At 43.0% G+C, this 20344-nt stretch overlaps 2 protein-coding genes and 1 long non-coding RNA gene across 3 annotated transcripts in view; 1 reads left to right on the top strand and 2 right to left on the bottom strand.

Moving 5' to 3' along the window:
- The window catches only part of KLHL13 (kelch like family member 13), a 1461558-nt gene that overhangs the window by 604580 nt on the left and 836634 nt on the right, over window positions 1-20344 (bottom strand). The window lies entirely within an intron of this gene.
- Window positions 1-20344, bottom strand: part of MBNL3 (muscleblind like splicing regulator 3) — a 115168-nt gene that overhangs the window by 91916 nt on the left and 2908 nt on the right. The gene's annotated exons all lie outside the window — the stretch shown is intronic.
- LOC310754057 overlaps window positions 17305-20344 on the top strand; it is a 31118-nt gene continuing 28078 nt past the window's right edge. Inside the window, exon 1 of the long non-coding RNA XR_014543568.1 lies at window positions 17305-19986. This is a non-coding gene — a long non-coding RNA (uncharacterized lncRNA). The remainder of the gene's footprint in view (window positions 19987-20344) is intronic.

The raw sequence follows: 20344 nt of genomic DNA, 5'->3' as shown, positions 1-20344 counted from the left end.
GAGGGGTGGGACAGGCAAAGTTTGCACAGCTGCCAAGGAACGATTGTGCAAGTGCACATTCAGCACTGTTTAAAATTTGCCACCAGGTGAAAGATGGCTGCTTTGGGGAGGGGCCAGATTGACTAGCAAGCTCCAATTTGAGTCTTGCAAAATAATCTGTACCTTGTTCAGCTTCACACAGACACACACCCAGTTGTCCTTGAACTCTGGCAATGCCTCCCACCTGCCTGGATGGAGGTTAGAAAGGACTCTCTCTGTGTGTATGTAGAAAGTTGCCTACTGCACAAAGGTAACAACCGCATCCATTGCCCTGCGTCTGGCCTCCTTCTCTGCTGGCATGTGGTCCTTGGAAGGTAATGTGGCCCTCAGGATGAAAGGGCTTCTCTGCCTCTGAGGTTTTATTCAACATCTTTATCAACGACTTGGATGATGGACTCAAGGGCATCCTGATCAAATTTGCAGATGACACCAAACTGGGAGGGGTGGCTAACACCCCAGAGGACAGGATCACACTTCAAAACGACCTTGACAGATTAGAGAACTGGGCCAAAACAAACAAGATGAATTTTAACAGGGAGAAATGTAAAGTATTGCACTTGGGCAAAAAAAATGAGAGGCACAAATACAAGATGGGGGACACCTGGCTTGAGAGCAGTACATGTGAAAAGGATCTAGGAGTCTTGGTTGACCACAAACTTGACATCAGCCAACAGTGTGATGCGGCAGCTAAAAAAGCCAATGCAATTCTGGGCTGCATCAATAGGAGTATAGCATCTAGATCAAGGGAAGTAATAGTGCCACTGTATTCTGCTCTGGTCAGACCTCACCTGGAGTACTGTGTCCAGTTCTGGGCACCACAGTTCAAGAAGGACACTGACAAACTGGAACGTGTCCAGTGGAGGGCAACCAAAATGGTCAAAGGCCTGGAAACGATGCCTTATGAGGAACGGCTAAGGGAGCTGGGCATGTTTAGCTTGGAGAAGAGGAGGTTAAGGGGTGATATGATAGCCATGTTCAAATATATAAAAGGATGTCACATAGAGGAGGGAGAAAGGTTGTTTTCTGCTGCTCCAGAGAAGCGGACACGGAGCAATGGATCCAAACTACAAGAAAGAAGATTCCACCTAAACATGAGGAAGAACTTCCTGACAGTAAGAGCTGTTTGACAGTGGAATTTGCTGCCAAGGAGTGTGGTGGAGTCTCCTTCTTTGGAGGTCTTTAAGCAGAGGCTTGACAACCATATGTCAGGAGTACTCTGATGGTGTTTCCTGCTTGGCAGGGGGTTGGACTCGATGGCCCTTGTGGTCTCTTCCAACTCTATGATTCTATGATTCTAAGAGTATGGCAGTATTCTTATGCCCATACGGCAGAGGGGAAGACCAAGGCTACGGCACTTGCCGCCACCTCATGCGCTTTAAGGCCAAGAAACAGGGATTTTCTGCTTCACAGCTCAACCAACAATAGTGGTATCCAAGCAGCAGCCACAAAAGGGGGAAGGGTTGAATAGAGATGCCCTGTTCTCCTGGCATCCACATGCACCATGTGCTTCAGGCGCTCCATACCACAAGCAAAAGCCAGCTGCAAGGGTTTCTGAACGCTGACATTTCCAGGACAGATGAACTAAAGCACTTCTGCACATTGAGCTTAAACTACGGAACTCGCTCCCCTAGGAGGCAGTGACGGGAACCTACTTGGATGGCAAATTCATGGAATATGAGCTCCTCAATGGCTACCATCCACAAGGCTGTCTTCTCCCTCTAGGCTCACAAAGGCAACATGCTTCTGAACCTTGGTTTGGTGGGAATCACAAGTGGGGAGAGAGACTGTTGTGCTCAGGCCCTGCTTGTGGGCTCCCCCATTCGGGCACCTGGTTGGCCACTGGGAGAAGAGCATGCTGACCACGTGGGCCTCCTCTGGCCTGATCCTGCGATCCTCTGAAGATGGAGGGGACTGAATCTGGCCCCTTCTGCATACAAAGGAAGTTCTCTACCACTGAGCTACAGTGGGTAGCATGTTGGGTAGGATCTTTCAAATGATGTAACCCTGAGAAGAAAGCGGGGGAAGTGTCAGCATAAAAAGTCGTTACTTTGGAAGGTGCCAATTAGAGCTGGAAGAGTCTCTAATGCACACAGGCAAAGAGAGGGAGAGACAGACAGATCCGTTTCTGACAACCCTACTAGTTCCTCAGTGCCAGCAGTTCTGCCATAGAATTTCTTTTGTCTGTGAATTGACCCAGACATTCAGATTTCAGCTTCGTCTTGGCAAAGTCCAGGGGACTACCATGTTCTTTACACCCTTTGGCTGGATTTGCAGACAATGACCCGACCTTGATCTTTTACCAGAAGCTTAAAGCTTCACCTTAAGGGCACAGCACATGCACTGGCCTGAATGTCTCCGACTGTCCAATTTCTTTTCTGCCTTCAACAGCAGCTTCAACTGTGAAAATAACCCAGCGAAGCCTTTGCTGCCACACAGGTAAACTTCTGTGAAAGTGGACCAAAGCAGGGGCAAATCAGAAAAGAAAGGAAGTTCTCAATCCTCCTGTAGGTTGAGGCTAAACAAAAATTAGCATTTACAGTGGTACCTCGGGTTAAGTACTTAATTCGTTCTGGAGGTCCGTTCTTAACCTGAAGCTGTTCTTATCCTGAAGCACCACTTTAGCTAATGGGGCCTCCTGCTGCTGCCGCACCGCCAGAGCATGATTTCTGTTCTCATCCTGAAGCACTATTTCTGGGTTAGCGGAGTCTGTAACCTGAAGCGTATGTAACCTGAAGTTTATGTAACCTGAGGTACCACTGTATTTTATGTGGAAGATTAGGTCAGTTCCAGGAGGAAAGGTCTGGCAATGGCTACTAGTCATAGCAGCTAAATGGAGTCTCCAGGCTTAAGACAGTCTACCCTGGACACCAAATGCTGCAGGTGTGAAGAGAGAGGGGTCTTCACACCCTACTTATGGGCTTCTGTGAGGAGCCTCCCAGGGCACTGTGTGTGAGAAGGAGGGTGCTGGACCTGGTTGGCCCACCTTGGCATACCTGAGCAGTGTTCGAAATTCAGCAGGCACCTTGTTACCAACCACTTGCGAACAAGTGAAGATGGCAGGTGCCAGGATAGAGCCTGATGACTCCACCATCTGGAGCTGCATGCCTGGGGATCCTTGGATATTGACTGCTTTCACACACTAGCAGCACATCCTGTTGAATTCTATCTGTTATATTTTATCTGTGCAATCAGCATGAATTTCAGGAACCAAACAGTCGAAAAATATGACTTTCGAGCTGTCTGGCCGCAAAATGGCAACTAGGCATTCCCTTTTGGCGACTGCAACCCTGGTTTAAGGAGCTGTTTGGCACCTGGCTTATATACCTGAGCTTCTAACAGTGCTGAGCAGGGTATCCTAACAAGGGAATTGGAAACGGATTTCAGCTAAACAGTAGGGGAAACTTCCTAATAGTATTGGGTGTTTGAGAGTGGAACAGGCCACCTTAGGATTATCCTTATTTATTAGTTTTTTGGGTAGCGGGGGAAATGGGACTCTTCTTTGCTGGAGGGATCTAAGCAGGGGCTAATTTCACTCTGTACTGGACCTTTAGTCTGGCGTCATACAACCTCTGGAACTCCCTGCTGTTAAATATCAGAGGGGCAACATCTCTATCAGCTTTTGGGCACCAAGAAAAAACCTTCCTCTCCAACAAAAGCCTTGGGAGTGTGTATCTTATCGCAAATATCCAGGTAACCAGCTTTATCATTTTTTCTTGTGAATGTAACATCCCACAACACCATTAGTTTGGTTCAGTTTAGCTGTTATGTATCTCACAAAGTTCTATTTTGCTCTTTGGGTCATATGGATAAAATTTAATAAAAACATTTAAAAAGCAAAGCCTTGTGAATCTTTATCCCACTCTGCATCTGCAGCAGGACAATTTTTAACTGGTTTTATCTGTGGAATTGGTTTTAATGATATTGCATTTTATATTGAATTGCTTATAAATCTTTTACATGGGGAGCTGTACTTATTTGTTTTATACCGGGGAATTTTTAAAATCGTTGCAACCCACCGTGGGTGAAGGGAGAGTAAGAAATCAAATCAAATGAATGAAATGGATAGCAAATGGCCTTTCCCCCCAATAGGCAGAAGGTCCACGCAACAGCTGCAAAGCAGGCAGAAATTCAACAGGAAAAGCTTGTCACGGGAAATGTTTCTCCGGCTCAATTTGCAGGGAAAGGAGTCCCAAATGCACCAACAACCCATTTGGGACTTGGGCCACCTTCACAGCATGCATTTAAAACACTATTTTAAACAGCTGTGGCTCCCCCCCCCCCCCAAGAATCCTTGGAGCTGCAGTTTGAAAGGAGTTATTAGGAGACCATTCCTCCTCACAGAGCCACAATTCCCAGAGTTCCCTGGGAATAGGGACTGATCCTTAAACCACTCTGGGTTTAGCACAGTGGGAATAGAGGACACGCCTTCTGTTCAGATCTTCAAGAAGGAGCACACATAAAATAAATTAAAGCAAAACATTTTTCTGATATGAACTTATTTTGGAAAGAATGCTTCCGTTTCCTTTTCAACAGGAACTGGTTTAAGGAGGGGCGAGGGGAAGACCAGCTGTTTGCACAAATACAACCCTTTTGCTTTTTAATGTCTTTGCACATACAAAAACATTGGAGGGCTGCTTGTTGAAGTTTTGCTTAATACTCCTCTCCCCCCTGTGTCACATGTCAGGCACAGTTCACACCATGCCTCAGTACTCTTAAGGCAGAGCGCCCTGTGAGGAATCGGAAACTGGTTTGCTCCAAGCAAGGACAGGGGCTTGGGTTTCTTACAAAGCACTTGATCTGCCCTGTCGCCCAAGGTGAGAAGGCAGGATCTCATTCATTACAGCCTGTTTCTGCAGGGATGGATTTCTAAATCACAATGCCCCTTTCCCCAGGGAGCTGACAGACTTGGTGCACGGCCAGATCTTAAGACTGCACAGAGGCAGCCCAAGGTCCCCAAACTTCACACCGCGAAGTTAACTTCTGTCCCCTAATCTGCGGGATCCTTTAACTCAATCCTTTGCAACGCTGTAGAAGTAACGCTAATATTATCGAGTTAAGATCTATTTGTCACAACACTGCTAGCATAAATAAATTGGAGGGGAAATTGAACTGTTAAGCACCAACTTGAAAGAAGTGAAAGACGAGGTAACCACACACGATACAAGCTTGGCACAGCTGGAGACTGTTAGAGTGCCAGACTTGGAATGGTTACAGTACGAAAATGCTAATGTGATCGCCTTTCTTCAGCTGAAGGAGAAAGAATCATATTTGAAATTGAGGGGGGGGGGCTTATATGGAAGAAGAAAAACCTCAGAGAGTATTTGATAGGATACTTTGTGGAATGCTGGGATCTGAAAAAAGAGGAACTGGAAGCTTGGGTAGAGAAAGCGTTTAGATTTGGCCCCAAAAAGGAGACTAAAATAACTTATGACTGTATTGTGGTTTTTAAGACCAAGGAACAAAGGGACATTATTTTGAGACACCACTATAAAAAAGGCCTCAAAATCCAGGACAGAGCAGTGGTGCTCTTTAAAGAGATCCCACGTCAATTTTTGAACCTGAGATCCCAATACAAGGACTTGACAGACATTCTGAGGAGAAAGAACATCTTTTTCAGGTGGGAATTTCCAGAGGGCCTATCCCTCAAATTTGAAGGAAGAAAGCAAAAAATAAAGACTGTGGGAGAAAAGGACAGATTCTTGCAACAGCACTCAGTAGAACTTGGATTACAAAGCTCACAGCCGCTGGGGGCGGAAGCAGCTTCCCCCTAAGTGGACAATATGGCGTTGAGAATTTATTCATGGAATATAAATGGATTGAACTCACCCCAGAAAAGAAGAATTTCTTTTCACATTTTGGGAAAACAGAATTTGGATATAATTTGTTTACAGGAAACTCACATTACAAGACTACATAGAAAAATATTAATAAATAAAAGATTGGGACAAGAATTTATCTCTTCTGACAAAGTTAAAAAAAGAGGAGTGGTTTTCTACATTAAGGAAAAATGGAATCCAAAATTGGCTTCCTCATCTTTAAAAGCCAATTTTGGATTCCACAAGGCAAAAAGTATTTGCTACAGTGGTACCTCAGGTTACATATGCTTCAGGTTACATACGCTTCAGGTTACAGACTCTGCTAACCCAGAAACTTTGCTTCAGGATGAGAACAGAAATCGTGCTCCAGCAGCGCGGCGGCAGCAGGAGGCCCCATTAGCTAAAGTGGTGCTTCAGGTTAAGAACAGTTTCAGGTTAAGAACGGACCTCCGGAACGAATTAAGTTCTTAACACGAGGTACCACTGTATTAGGAATCTATGCACCTAATGATGGCAAAATGGAATTTTTAAAAAATTTGGAAACAAGCCTCATGGATTATATGGATTACAAATTAATATGGATGGGGGATCTCATATGGATGGGAGTTGCATCTACCTTGATAGACACGACTCAAAGATCAAACATATTGAACTCTGGCAGATTACCTAAAACTTTTTTTGATTTAACAGATAAATTTGACTTGTCAGATATATGGAGAATTAGAAATCCAATGGAAAAAGATTTCACTTTTTTCTCAGATGCAAACCAAGTATTTTCGAGAAAAGACTATTTATGGATATCCAGAGACTTAATTCCTAAAGTAACTAAAATAGAAAATTTGCCCTAAAACTTGCTCTGACCACAATGCAGTTTCTATGGACTTGAAAATGTTTGTACAGGGTTCCTTCAGATGGAGAATGAATGATGATTTGTTGAGAAGTACTGTAATTGTGAATAAAGCCCAAAAAACCCTAAAGGATTATTTTGAACTTAATATGAACCAAGGAATGGAAACAAGGGTTATTTGGGAGGCCAGCAAAGCTGTAATGAGAGGGTTTCTGATACAACAAAATTCAATTAGGTGAAAGTCACAAAATGACAGAAAAGATAAAATCATGGAACAACTAAAAGACAAAGAGAAGAAGCTCAGAGGAAAGCCAAAGAACTTGCAGATTCAAAAAGAAATTAAAGCTTTACAGGTCCAATATTCACAGTTAGTAAACCAAGAAATAGAATGGAAGTTAAAAAGGATGAGAAAAAGAAATTTTGAATCTGCTAATAAATGTGGGAAATTATTAGCCTGGCAACTAAAGAAGAGACAAAAGCAAAGTACTATCACAAACATTGTAACTGAAGAAAAATCTGTAGAGAACCCTGCAGACATAAGAACATGTTTTTACAAGTATTATAAACAACTGTGCAGTGGTACCTCGGGTTAAATACTTAATTTGTTCCGGAGGTCTGTACTTAACCTGAAACTGTTCTTAACCTGAAGCACCACTTTAGCTAATGGGGCCTCCTGCTGCTGCCGTGCCGCCGGAGCATAATTTCTGTTCTCATCCTGAAGCAAAGTTCTTAACCTGAAGCACTATTTCTGGGTTAGCGGAGTCTGTAACCTGAAGCGTTTGTAACCTGAAGCATATGTAACCTGAGGTACCACTGTATAAAAAGGACAAAGAGGATTTGGTTAAAATTGAGCAATTTATCAAGATTAATGGTTTGCAGCAGATTCCGGAAGATAAAAAGATCCTACTAAAAGGATTAATAACAAGACAGGAAGTGGAACAGGCGATCAATTCAATGCAACTTGGCAAGGCATCAGGACCCGATGGTCTATCAGCAAAATATTACAAGACTCTGAAAGACTGGCTTATTCAACCCCTGGTAGAAGTACCGTATTTTTCACCCCATAAGATGCACCGGCCTATAGGACGCACCTAGTTTTTTTTTGGGGGGGGGAAATAAAGGAAAAAAAATTATTTCCCCCCCCCCAGGCACGGGGCTGGTGCGGGGGAAGCCCGAGCTTCCCCCGATCCCAGCCCCCAGAACAGCCTGCTATCCGCCAGCCTAGGGAGCTGTGCCGGTCTCCCCAGGCTTGCGGAGAGCTGCGTGAAGCCCGGGCGCGCTCTTCAGCGCGCCCGAGGCTTCAGAATGCAGGCAGCTCTGCGCAACCTTTGGGAGCCCGGTGCGGCTTCCCGCCGGGCTCCCGAGGGTTGTGCAGAGCTGCACGGAGCCCAGGAGGGCAGGTAGCATTGACACTACAAGACCCAGACCTCCGGTGCAGTTAAAGCACTGGAGCTGATACAAGCGTTTGGACAAATAGCAGGATTTAGACTAAATAAGAGCAAAACCAAAGTATTAGAGAAAAATCTGGAAAATGGTGAAAGAAAATTATTACAAGAAAAGACGGGCCTAGATTTTGTGAAAAAAATTAAATATTTGGGGGTGAACCTGTCTGGGGAAAATCTGAACTTGTATAATTATGAGAAATTATGGAATGAAATTAAGAGAGATTCAGAGATATGGTCAAGTTTAAAACTGTCATTAATGGGCCGGATTTCAGTGGTTAAGATGAATGTGCTGCCGAAGATGCTCTTTTTGTTTCAAGCCCTCCCAATCATAGATAATGCAAAATGTTTTAAAGATTGGCAGAAAGCTCTATCTAGATTTATCTGGCAGGGGGGAAAACCCAGAATTAAATACAAACTGCTTACAGATACTAAAGAAAGAGGCGGATTCTGCCTGCCAGATTTAAAAATTTATTTTGAAGCAGCAGCACTCTGCTGGATTAAAGAGTGGATGCAATTAGAAGATACAGACGTACTAGATTTGGAGGGGTTCGACAACGTGTTTGGTTGGCATGCATATTTATAGTATGACAAGGTAAAGGCTCATAAAACTTCCAAAAATCATGTAATTAGAAAATCATTGTATAATGTATGGATAAAATATAAAGACCTTTTAGAAAGAAAGTTGCCCAGATGGCTTTCACCAATGGAAGCAAAGGCCCAGAAAAAATTAAATATGGATTTCAAATGGTTGAGATATTCTGATTTGTTACTGGAAGATAATGAAGGATATAAACTAAAACCATTTGATCAAGTTAAGGATAAATTAAATTGGTTACACCATCACCAGATTAATGAATTATACAAATTGAATAAGAAAAATGGTTTTGCATCTGAAAAATCTAAGTTGGAGGCGGAGTTGTTGGATACTAAGGTAAAAACTTGTCTAAAATGTACAAATTATTGGTGGAGTGGCATACAAAAGATGAACAAATTAACTCAGTAATGATAGATTGGGCAAGGGATGTAGGACAGAACATAATGTTTGAGGATTGGGAAAGATTGTGGAAAAAAGCGGTCAAGTTCACTGCATGTGCACTGTTAAAGGAAAATATAATGAAAATGATATTTGACTCCTGTTAAATTAGCAAAGATATATCATAACTGTGATAATTTATGTTGGAAATGTAAAGAAAAGGAAGGTACTTTCTATCACATGTGGTGGACTTGCCCCAAGGTGAAACACTTCTGGGAAAAGATTTATAATGAATTGAAAAAAAATGTTAAAATATACATTTATAAAGAAACCAGAGGCCTTTCTTCTTGGAATAGCAGGTTGGGAAATGCCCAAGAAAGGTGTTAAATTATTTTTGTATGCCAGAACGGCTGCTCGAATTTTACTAGCGAAAAAGTGGAAAACGCAAGAATTACCTACGGTGGAAGAATGGCAGATGAAGATGATGGAGTTTTTGGAGCTAGCTGACTTAACGAGAAGAGTCCGTGACCAGAAGGAGGAGTAGTATCAGGAAGAATGGACAAAATTTTATGATTCTTTAGTTAAACATGTAAAATTAAATTAATTGGAAACAGCTTGCAGATATTTAATTGGCTTAGGATTTGATACAAGTTAAGTGATGAATTAATATGTTTAATTTTAAAATTAAAAGATATAAGGATGTTAATGTTTAAGTTATATTTCATAAGAACTTTGATTTGGAAAACCGTTAAAAGAATGTGCATGGAAATTCAACCAAGGGGAAGCGAGGAAGTCACTTAACAATGTTAATAAGTGTAATTTTAATAAGGTTATGATCTATGTTTTTGTTTATATGTCTGTTTTGTTGATAATTTTGTGAAAATTAATAAATATTTTTTTTAAAAAAGATCTTTGTCTGGAGTCCAGAGGACCAAGAATTGAAATAAGGTTTTAGTCTTATCCATCGCTAAACTGCCCTGCATAACTCTCACACAGCAATTACGTTTTTGGAAACATTGAACAGCCTACTTTTTCCCACATTTCTTTCTTTAGCGCTGGGGACAACACACTCCTAGGAGAGGCTGGGTATTAAATTTAGGGCAGCAAAAATCATTGACCATCCTGACTCCCTGACTTGCTGAGCCTCAAATCATGGCCACGATGGGTGAAAAAGAGCCAAGTCCTGCACTTCAGGTAAAGAGCAGCACTTCACAGGTGAAATGTTTCTGTACAATTTCATAACTTGGAAATAGGATTTCTGCACATAAACAGTCGCTTATGGAAGGAAGGGTATTCATAGCTACCAGTCCTGATGGCTGCAGCATTTCTGGGGCAGGGAATCATTTTCAGCCTAAGGAAGACACATGCCAGAGGCAAAGTGGGCAGAGCAATAAATGCAGATGTTTCCTTTGTATAATAGACTCGTTTCTACGCAGCTTTCAATCCTCTGTCCAAGTGAGCAAGAGGCATTACCAGACACTCTGTCCCAGCAAGTCCTTCTGGTGTGTGTTTTTAAAGAGAGTATCACTTTTTTGCAGACACTGAGCTGGTTCTCTATTCTCACCAACCATGAACTGTCACCGAGGTTTGTTCTCTGCTACAGATCATGGCTAGCAAGGAGAGCTTAACCACGAGTTCCAGAGTTCCAGATGACATGCTAAGCCAAATCCTGGTTTAATGCGGCATGGTTCACGCATGTGAGGTGTGGGTGTGGAATACTAGATAGGAGCAGAGCAGCCACCAGCTTTCACCGGAAGGCTGCATAATTGCATGGTCTCAGTAAGCCAAGATTTGGCATAGCATGTCATGCAAACAAGATCACGGGTTACATGCACTTTTGGGGATTGTTCAAATCCTCTCTCTCTGTGTGTGTGAGAATTTCTATTTTGTGCTCTGGAACACCTTCTAACAGTGCTGTTCTATGCATGTTGACTCTGCTTAAGGTGGCTGTCTTACACATAGAGAGGGAAGTGCATTCAGCACCTTGCGGCTTACTTTTAAAACCCTAAAAGTCTTGAGAGTAAAATATTTGCTTCTTCCCTATAAACCTGTCCCTCCTGCTCTAAGTGGAGCAAACGAGGCTCTCCTGCTGGTTCCTCCTCAGTATGAGGTGTGTTGTTTGGAAGCCCAGGAAAGGGCCTTTTCAGTGGTGCCTCCTCATATATATATATCTTCTTTCACAAATGTGTGTGTCTGGCCCCAGCTCTCCGTAGTTTTAGGCAGCTAGTTAAGATGCATCATTTTTTGCAAGAGTATGGAGGAGATCTGTCTGCCTGTTGCTATTTGTAATCCTGTTTTAGTGCTCTGTTATGTATTTTAAAAGGATTTTGCTATTTTACATATTTTCATCTATTTGTTTGCTGTGGCTTGTGCAAAAGGCAGTGTATAAATTACCTAAATAAATTACTCTAGAGTAAGAGGACACTGTAAAGGAGTAATGCACATTGTAGGTTTTTCTTCCACTCACTTAGCTCCCTCTCGTGCCACAACACATTGTTTTTACCAAGTTAGCGTTCCAAAGATCACTTGCAAAACTTCTTGCCAATAAAACCTAAAAGTATACATGATATCTGTGCCAGAACTGCACCTAGCCACGTGGCGCTATTAGGCTTCTGGATACAAATTGTTCTGTTTTGTGTTCTACACAAGGGTGTGTTAAATAAAAAGTGGGTGGGGGGGGAGGAGGAGAGAGAAATTCCTGCTACAAATAGAGGGGGCTTATTTTCCAACTGCAAGTCAAAGGCTATCTGTAATAAAATGAAAGGAACACGCTGTCCTGGAGTGTGTGTGTGTGTGTGTGTGTGTGTGTGTGTGTGTGTGAGAGAGAGAGAGAGAGAGAGAGAGAGAGAGAGAGAGAGTGTCAGATTTATGCGTCGCCTGAACAGAACAACATTCACAGATTGGTTGCATGGCAAAAACACAACTACTTCTGCCCTAAAACAGACTGGGAGCAGGAAGCGAAAAGGAATTAGCCAGCCCTGGCCTCTCGTGTTAAGGCTGAGAGCAGTGAAAACAGTGTTTCCTCTTCTCGCTTGCCTTTGTTCAAGAGCTCTTATATATATATATATATATATATATATATATATATATATATGTGTGTGTGTGTGTGTGTGTGTGTGTGAGAGAGAGAGAGAGAGAGAGAGAGAGAGAGAGAGAGAGAGAGAATACAGTCATACCTCGGGTTGAATGTGCTTCTGGAGGAGTGTGTTCGAGTTGCGCTCCGCGGCAACCTGGAAGTAACGGAGTGCGTTACTTCCGGGTTTCACCGCTTGCGCATGCGCAGACGCTCAAAATGACGTCATGCGCATGTGCAGACGTGCCGTCGCTAGTTACATTTGCTTCTATATGTGAACGGGGCTCCGGAACGGATCCTGTTCACATCTAGAGGTACCACTGTGTGTGTGTGTGTGTGTGTGTGTATATAGCCCCCATTCTGCTTAGCAGCAAATTCCAGAGGAATGTGACTCTAGCTTGTCATGAGAATAGGGACAGACTTTGAACAAATATGCTCTGGAGAACAGAGCAACTCCAGGGAGCGAATGACCACTCAGGACGAATGACCACTGCCAGAAATCTATAACACTTTCCAAAGCTGAAGCCTGCAGCACATGCTTGCCACGTATGTGCAGTATTCTGCACGAGGGTTTCAGAGCTGCCATTTTGCCCAATCACTGTTCACACAGATGCAGGCTCCTCCTCAGTTTCCAGAAAATCTGCTCTCCAATGTATTGCATATTTTATATAAAGTGGTTTTCTCTAATGCTTCGCTTTTCTGCTTCAGGTCAGCCTGAATACGCGGGTCAGAAAGTGGAGGCAAGATGTTGGACTCCCATCTCATCTGCCTGAACTTAGCCACCTCCTAGCTCTGCCAAAGAACTGCTGACGTTCAGAGATTTGCATCTCCATTTAAGACACCCTCCTTTGGGGCTCGTGTTGCCATCGCTGCCCCACTCCACCCTCCAAGGCTCTGACTTGTCTCCAAATGCCCCCTGGGGAAGAGTTGGCGGTGGGTTTCTCGTTTTGCCGCGCCAAGAACAGAACAGTAAACAGCAGTCGGCAAAAGGCAGGCTGGTTAGGTGCCAAAACTCCCAACTCTTTCTCCTTTAAAAAAAAGAGAAGTGAGTGAAAGAGAAGGCCTTGCCTTAGAAAGGCCGCCAGCCGGCCCTCGATCATGAGGCTGTTTTCAGAGCTGAACAGAGATCTTATTGACACAGCTTAGGCCCTTCTGCAAGACATTGGACAACAGATTGGATTACACATACTCACACTCGGCCTCATTTTAGACACCGAAAGGGCTCTGGAATACGGTAGCCAAACCCTGCAGGAGTCAAGTATGTGTGGTTAACGGGGGACCCTGCTAAGCCCCAAAACCATGCTTCTCCAAGAGACTCACCAAAAGCAGCAAAGGATGCTTTATTGCAAGGAAACACTTCAGGTGTTACTGCAGAACACGTTGCTTCTCAACATGAGTGACATGTCACCGAACTGTACTGGCACATCACAGGGCAGCCACAGTAGTTTGCGCTGACCACTGACCCAAACCTGCCACTTGTTGTACCTTGTTTGGCTGACTCGCTGGGAAATGAGGCCTTGGCGTTTCTGCCAAACCATGTTTTCTTTAAAAAATTGGCTAATTTTTAAAAGCATGATGAGAGTAAGTTGGGGCAGAATTCCTGATGTGTCAAACATGTTGCGCATCCTTGCCCTGAAAAAAATAATCAATATATTGTGAATATGTATAGCCAAACAATATATTTTTTGTTTCAAAGCAAGGAGGAGCAAACTGCTTAAGACATCAGGAATGGGCGATTTCCCCCTTGCTTGCACCAGAGAGAAGACAGGAAATGCCTAATAAGACTTTACCCTAAAAACCTGGCTGGGAAATCTTGCTCATTTATTTTCCTTATCAATTTAATGAACTGGCCATGGCTGCCACACTTTTTCTGCCCTCCACCGCTGGGAGACAGGGCAGCCTGGGAACAGGTGCCTCTCCGAAGGTCACCCAGAAGCTGCCAACATTCTTCCTACTCCCACATTAAGCAATAAGCCCTCAATGGTGCTTCTAACCCAGCAATGCGCCCCCGTGGCCACACAACAAAAACAGAGGATTACTTAGATATCTCAAGTTACCACATAACTTGCCTTATCTGGGCAATGTAAGCCAAACAAAGATTAAAAAACAAAATACTGGTAATACAATCAAATCCAGCACTGACCTCCATACACCGTAAAATGGTGTGTAAAATCTAACACCAGCCACAGTTAAATGTAGGAAGAGCAGAAACAAACCTACTGGGGCTTAAGAGCAGGCATCTATTATAAAAGCAGAGACTAACAAGTATATTAAAAATAATGCCAATCATCTTAATGGTTTCTAAAATGTGTTGCAATGACGTGAAAAGGCCTGACAGAATAAAACAAGTCTTTGTCTGGTGGCAAAAGGACATTTAACGCAACCAGGAGTCGGAACTAAACGGCAAAAAATAAAAGGGGGGAATGAAAGAGGAGAGCTTTCCTGTGTGCTGACGGCTGTGCCACTGAAGACAACACCTTCATGGTGTGGGACTTAGTGAGCTGACCTCTACCGAGTCGGACCTTTGGTCCATGTAGCTCAGCACTGTCCACACTGACAACTGCCCAGAGTTTCAGGCAGGTATATGTCCCAGGAGATGCTGCAGAGGAATGAACCTGGGACCTTCTGCATGCCAAGCAGGTGCTCTGTGGCTGAGCTATGGCCCCTCCCCATTTAAGTTTCTTGAACATCAACCAAATCGGGAGTTTTGTGGGGATGCTCCCTGCCAGGAGGCATAACACCAAGTGCCAGATCCCACTTCTCTTAGGAAGACAAGCTGGGCTGTCATTGTTAAAGGACCCAGAGTTCCAAAAGACAACCAGCTGAGAAACGTGAACTCAATGTTCACCCATAAGTGATACAAGGAACTGCACATGGTTTTACCCAGTACAGTGGTACCTCAGGTTACAAACACCTTGGGTTACAAATACTTCTGGTTACAGACTCCGCTAACCCAGAAATATTACCTCGGGTTAAGAACTTTGCTTCAGGATGAGAACAGAAAAATCACGCAGCAGTGCTGCAGCGGCAGCAGGAGGCCCCATTAGCTAAAGTGGTGCTTCAGGTTAAGAACAGCTTCAGGTTAAGAACGGACCTCCGGAACGAATACCACTGTATTCCTCATTCTTCAGGACCCACCTCTGACCCAATTTTTTAAAACCAAAGATTCCTACTGTTGTGGCCCAACTTGAATCAGGATGCAACCCGGCCGTGAGTCCTGATCCACCAGTTGAAGACTGATGGTTTAATACACATTTCTAGAAGACTGCTTTCAATGTGAGGAGCAAATATAAAAAACGAAGTCCCCACTCATAGAAAACCAGAGAGCAAGGAGAAGGATCCTGTGCAAATCCTTTCACCTGATATGCTACCTTTCTACATTCAAAGATTTGTTTTTGAAGTGAATGCCTCTTTGAAGACAATGGCGACTATGAGGAGAATGTTTATTATCTAGAAATAAAGCAAGCATGCTCCTTCTAATGCCATATATATTCCCCACACAGATTTTACACTTTAATTAATGTATTAAATGGATCTTCTAAAAATAATAATAATCAGGCTTCAGCCTTGTAAAATAATCTTCACCCTCAGCTTGTGAACATCTCAGGAGAATCAGGATGGCCAGCGGCCAGGGTCAGAATGCTTTTGGGCAAGACAGACCCTTGGCCCTGCCCAGCAGAGCCCTCCTCATGAGCAAGAGAATTTGGACAGGGCAAGACTGTACACAAATGATGGATACAGCATCTTTCCACTTTGCCTTTTGGCCAGGAAGACTTAGCTGCAATGACTACCCTGAGACACACTTGGACGCTGCTCCAAATACTGACCCTGATGCACACCATGCCTGCCTGGTTGTAAGGCACCCACAGGCACCCGGGAGTTCTGAAACTGCAGAGTAAGGGCAGCTGAAGGAGAAGAGAAGCTGAGCTTTGAATGCCTCAACCCAAACCAGCAACTTCGCCAGACAAATTCTGCCCTCGGGAAGAAGCCACTCAGCTACTGATCTCAGCGGTGCTGGTCAGCAGAAAACAAAAACCGGTGCAATTTTGAGAGCCATCTGAGTGGTAACTATGGTATAGTATTGTAAATAATAATACAGTGGGGATAGTTTCTATTTGTTATTATGGTTAAGTATTTTTGTGTTTTCATATTGCAAACTGCCCCAAACGGAGGGCAGTACAGAAAATAAAATAATAATAATAATAATAATAATAATAATAATAATAATAATAATAATACTGTATTCATCAGAACAGAAACTTCCCACAACTTCCATATAATGCTCAGGTGGTTAAGTTCATGTGGTGGCTACTCATCTTCTGCTTAGTCTATTTTCAAACAACCCCCCACCCCACAATGCCATGCAAACTAACCAGTTTGACCAGTGAGGTGAGGTCACAAAGTGAAGTCAGTAAGAGCAGCACTGGCTGCCCCTGCTCCCAATGGGCAAAGCTTTCTGCCCCATTGCAGTGTCCCTAAGCTGAATCATTGCCAAACTCAGGAAGGCCTGCATGCATTTCACAGGATGCCAAAGTACTGTAGCTTCCCCCCAACAGACCCTCCACGCCCTGCTCCTGTCTGGAGAAGAAAGCTGTGGCTTACATCCCCCTAATTGTCTTCATTAGGTTGATATTCAAAGACATACCATACTCTCACTGTTGCCTCTTCCAGGACGTTGTATGTTGCTCTCTATTCCACAGCAGCTGACACTGTCCCATTACCAGTGTTTCCCTTGAGACGAGGATGAGGAATCTGTGGAGCTCTGGGCGCTAAAGATAAAGGAACCCCTGACCATTAGGTCCAGTCGTGGCCAACTCTGGGGTTGCGGCGCTCATCTCGCTTTACTGGCCAAGGGAGCCGGTGGACAGCTTCCAGTTCATGTGGCCAGCATGACTAAGCCGCTTCTGGCGAACCAGAGCAGCGCATGGAAATGCTGTTTACCTTCCCGCCAGAGCGGTACCTATTTATCTACTTGCACTTTGATGTGCTTTCGAACTGCTAGGTTGGCAGGAGCAGGGACCAAGAACGGGAGCTCACCCTGTTGCGGGGATTCGAACTGCTGACCTTCTGATTGGCAAGTCCTAGGCTCTGTGGTTTAACCCACAAATCCCGTCAGCTCCAAGCAAGAGGGCCAAGGGTCAGAGATGAGGAGAGCTGGATGCCAGCAACACCTGGCGAGCCACAGATCACCTGCCTCTTGTTAGCTTTTAAACTTTTGGATAATATGCCTCCCCACTGGTGATTTTTGCCATCTGGTGGGAAGCCCCTGATTCATCAGCACAACTGATTCACCAAGAAAGAGCAGGGGTGATGGGAAGGAGGGAGTCGGACACTCCTCCAGCTGGTCATGTGAACATGATCCATGGTGGTTAATATTCCCCCTTGAGCCAGATACAGAAATGATAGGTTTCCCTAACCCCAGAGGCAAGAAAGTCCTGTTGATAAGGGAAGGTGATTCAGGAACAAAACACAAAGTACCGGTAGCTACTTATGCATTCCCCAAAGGGACATAAGATTTTTTTTCTGCTGAAATTATAGTAACCATTTCTAGATTTGTAGCTATACAAACAAAGTAGAATAAACATACCCCAGTGAAGATAACTGACCAGGAGGCTTGTGCTTCACTCTGCTTTGCCTGGTGTCCATGTACTAAATTTAATAAATTTAAATATATTTTAAATATATTTAACAAATAATAGTTAATAAACACTGGGGAAGGGGGACTTCCAAGGAGAGCCTGGCTAGCTCAAGGCAATTTTTTTTGGTGGTAGGAGTGGGGGGGGGGGAGGTTTTTCTTTTTAAACAGGTTTTCACTGTTACTTTGGCATTGGGGATGATTTTAGTGGAGCTGCCCTGCACATCTTCCTTCCTGTCATTATGGCTACTTTGTTTCACTTGAACATGTGTCTTATTATTTTTAAATGTTTAAAGTGTGTGCATGTGTGTTTGAGATTTACTACGCTGATTTCTAAAGTGGCCTTGTGACTCAGATCAGTGGGAAAATATAAGCTAAGAAGTTCAGAGATGTTTAATTCTGTCTGAATTTCTTAGCTTATATTTTCAGACAGGATTGATGGAAGTCAAAAATTTGAATAAGATGTAAAAGTATGTTTAACTACTGTTGAAAATGATATGTTACAAAAAACCTAATAATATATATATATATATATATATATATATATGAAATTCAGAGATGTTGGGAGAGGGGAATACTGCATCCCAAAACAGAGTAAAACGCAAAAATGCTTTCCCGTTACCCTTAGCAAAGAACAGACACGCACCACACATTCTGCCCATTATTTCAAAATATTTCATCATTCTGCAAGGAAGGAAGCAGGCATTCCGACTGTAGCAAAGAATACTAAACTCACTCCTACAGGAGCCAACCTAGATGGACCAGACATGCCAAGGAGAGGACCATCTATGGCCACCAGCCAGGATGGCCACCAGCCATGATGGTTAAGCTCTGTCTCCTCAACTGGAGGCAGCAATGCTTCTGAACACCCGTTGCAGGAAACCATGGGGAAGAGCTCTTTTGCTCTTTTCTGCTTTAATCCTGCTTACTGATTTCCCACAATGGGGATCTTGTTGGCTTCTGTGAGAACAGGATGCTGGACTGGGTGGGCCTGATCCAGCAGGTGCTGGGGAAATTTATCAAGGGTTCATCGTAGTTGGGGTTCCCCAAAGGAACACCAAATGGGCACAGGCTTTAAGTAGAATAAAAATGGTTAGGCCTCTACAGACGTACATGGGAGCCAGTCTTCTGAAAAAAGAGGCAGACTGCAATCTTAGCACTGCTCTCAACATCACCTCTCATACACATGAGTACAAAATACCTCCATCAGTTTCAGCAATTACAGCAATCATTCCCCTCGCAGTTACGACACTCTGTCATCGTTCTTAAAGCACCCAGAGATCCTTTGGCTCTTTTGACCAGCCCATCCCATCCTTCCCATTGCTGTGTCTTTCTTAGTTGTCTTCTGACTAATTGCTCTGGGTATTAGTGGTCTGCCATTGTCTGCTTTCAGTTATCTCTGTTGATATATTTTTTATTTTTTTTATTTTGCTTTAAACAAATACAGATAAATATAAACAACCAAAATTACAAAAGAAAAATCCTTAATAATAATAAAAATAATAGACAAAGCTAAAAAAAACTACAATAAAATCAAAGTACATGGCATAGAACATAAGCCATTATGGGAAAGAAAAAGAAAAAAAAGGAAAGAAGGAGAAGGAAGAATGAAAAAAAAGGGGGAAAGAAAAAAAGAAAGAGAAAAGAAAAAAAAGGGGGGAAATGAGCCAAAACACAAGAAGGCTAATCTATTTCTGTTTTCTTCTTGACTTGGGTTTACTGCTATTGTTATGCTTTTTAGTGTTATCCTAGCATTTTGTTCTCATATCTTATCAGTTTACGTTCTGTTCCTTCCATGTGCTAGGAATTGTTGGGCAGCGCAGTCTTGCCCATACTTCTTACCTAAGGACAGTCTGCTTGCTCCGCTAGGAACGGTTTAGAAAAGCTCATACAGAGATTTCAGACTACACAGCTCTAACTGCATAAAACAAATTAAGAGATGGAATAAAGTGGGCAGTCTCTTTTACAAAGGCACATTTTATGTTCTCAACTCCTAAAACTACGTTAAACTCTCACTCCCAAAATTCTGAAAGGGAGTTCAGCTTCAAACTGTGCAGAATTCATTCTGCTAATTCTCTACTGGTGACCACTACTTGGAAGTAAAACACTCCCTTTTCCTCTGGGACAGCTGTAGGGCTGTTCCCAGCTGTGTGATAGAGTAACTGCTACATTTAAAGACTATCTACAGAAATATTGTAAAATTAATGAATGTTAAAATGATGATTGGATTGAATAGGGGGTATTAGCAACAAAGTTAATAAGAATATGCAAAAATGAATTGATAATGGATGAAAATATAGAGTTATAATATGTTAAGATATAGAGTTAAGATAAATGAAAGAGGGTAAGGATTTGCTGATTTGATTATCTAAATGGGAATACAAAAAGGGGAGGTGTGAGGAGGTCAAGGAAACAAGTTAATGAGCACAAAGTTATAAAAAATGGATTTGTTTTTAATTCTCTTTTACCTATTTGTTTTTTGTATATTGTATTTTTATTTGTATTTTTTTCTTTTT

This window comes from Podarcis filfolensis, assembly GCF_964270895.1.
Source record: "Podarcis filfolensis genome assembly, chromosome: Z".
NCBI classification, from domain to species: domain Eukaryota; kingdom Metazoa; phylum Chordata; class Lepidosauria; order Squamata; family Lacertidae; genus Podarcis; species Podarcis filfolensis.
The sequence above is the reverse complement of the archived record's forward strand: the minus strand, read 5'-3'. Positions and strand labels throughout refer to the sequence as shown.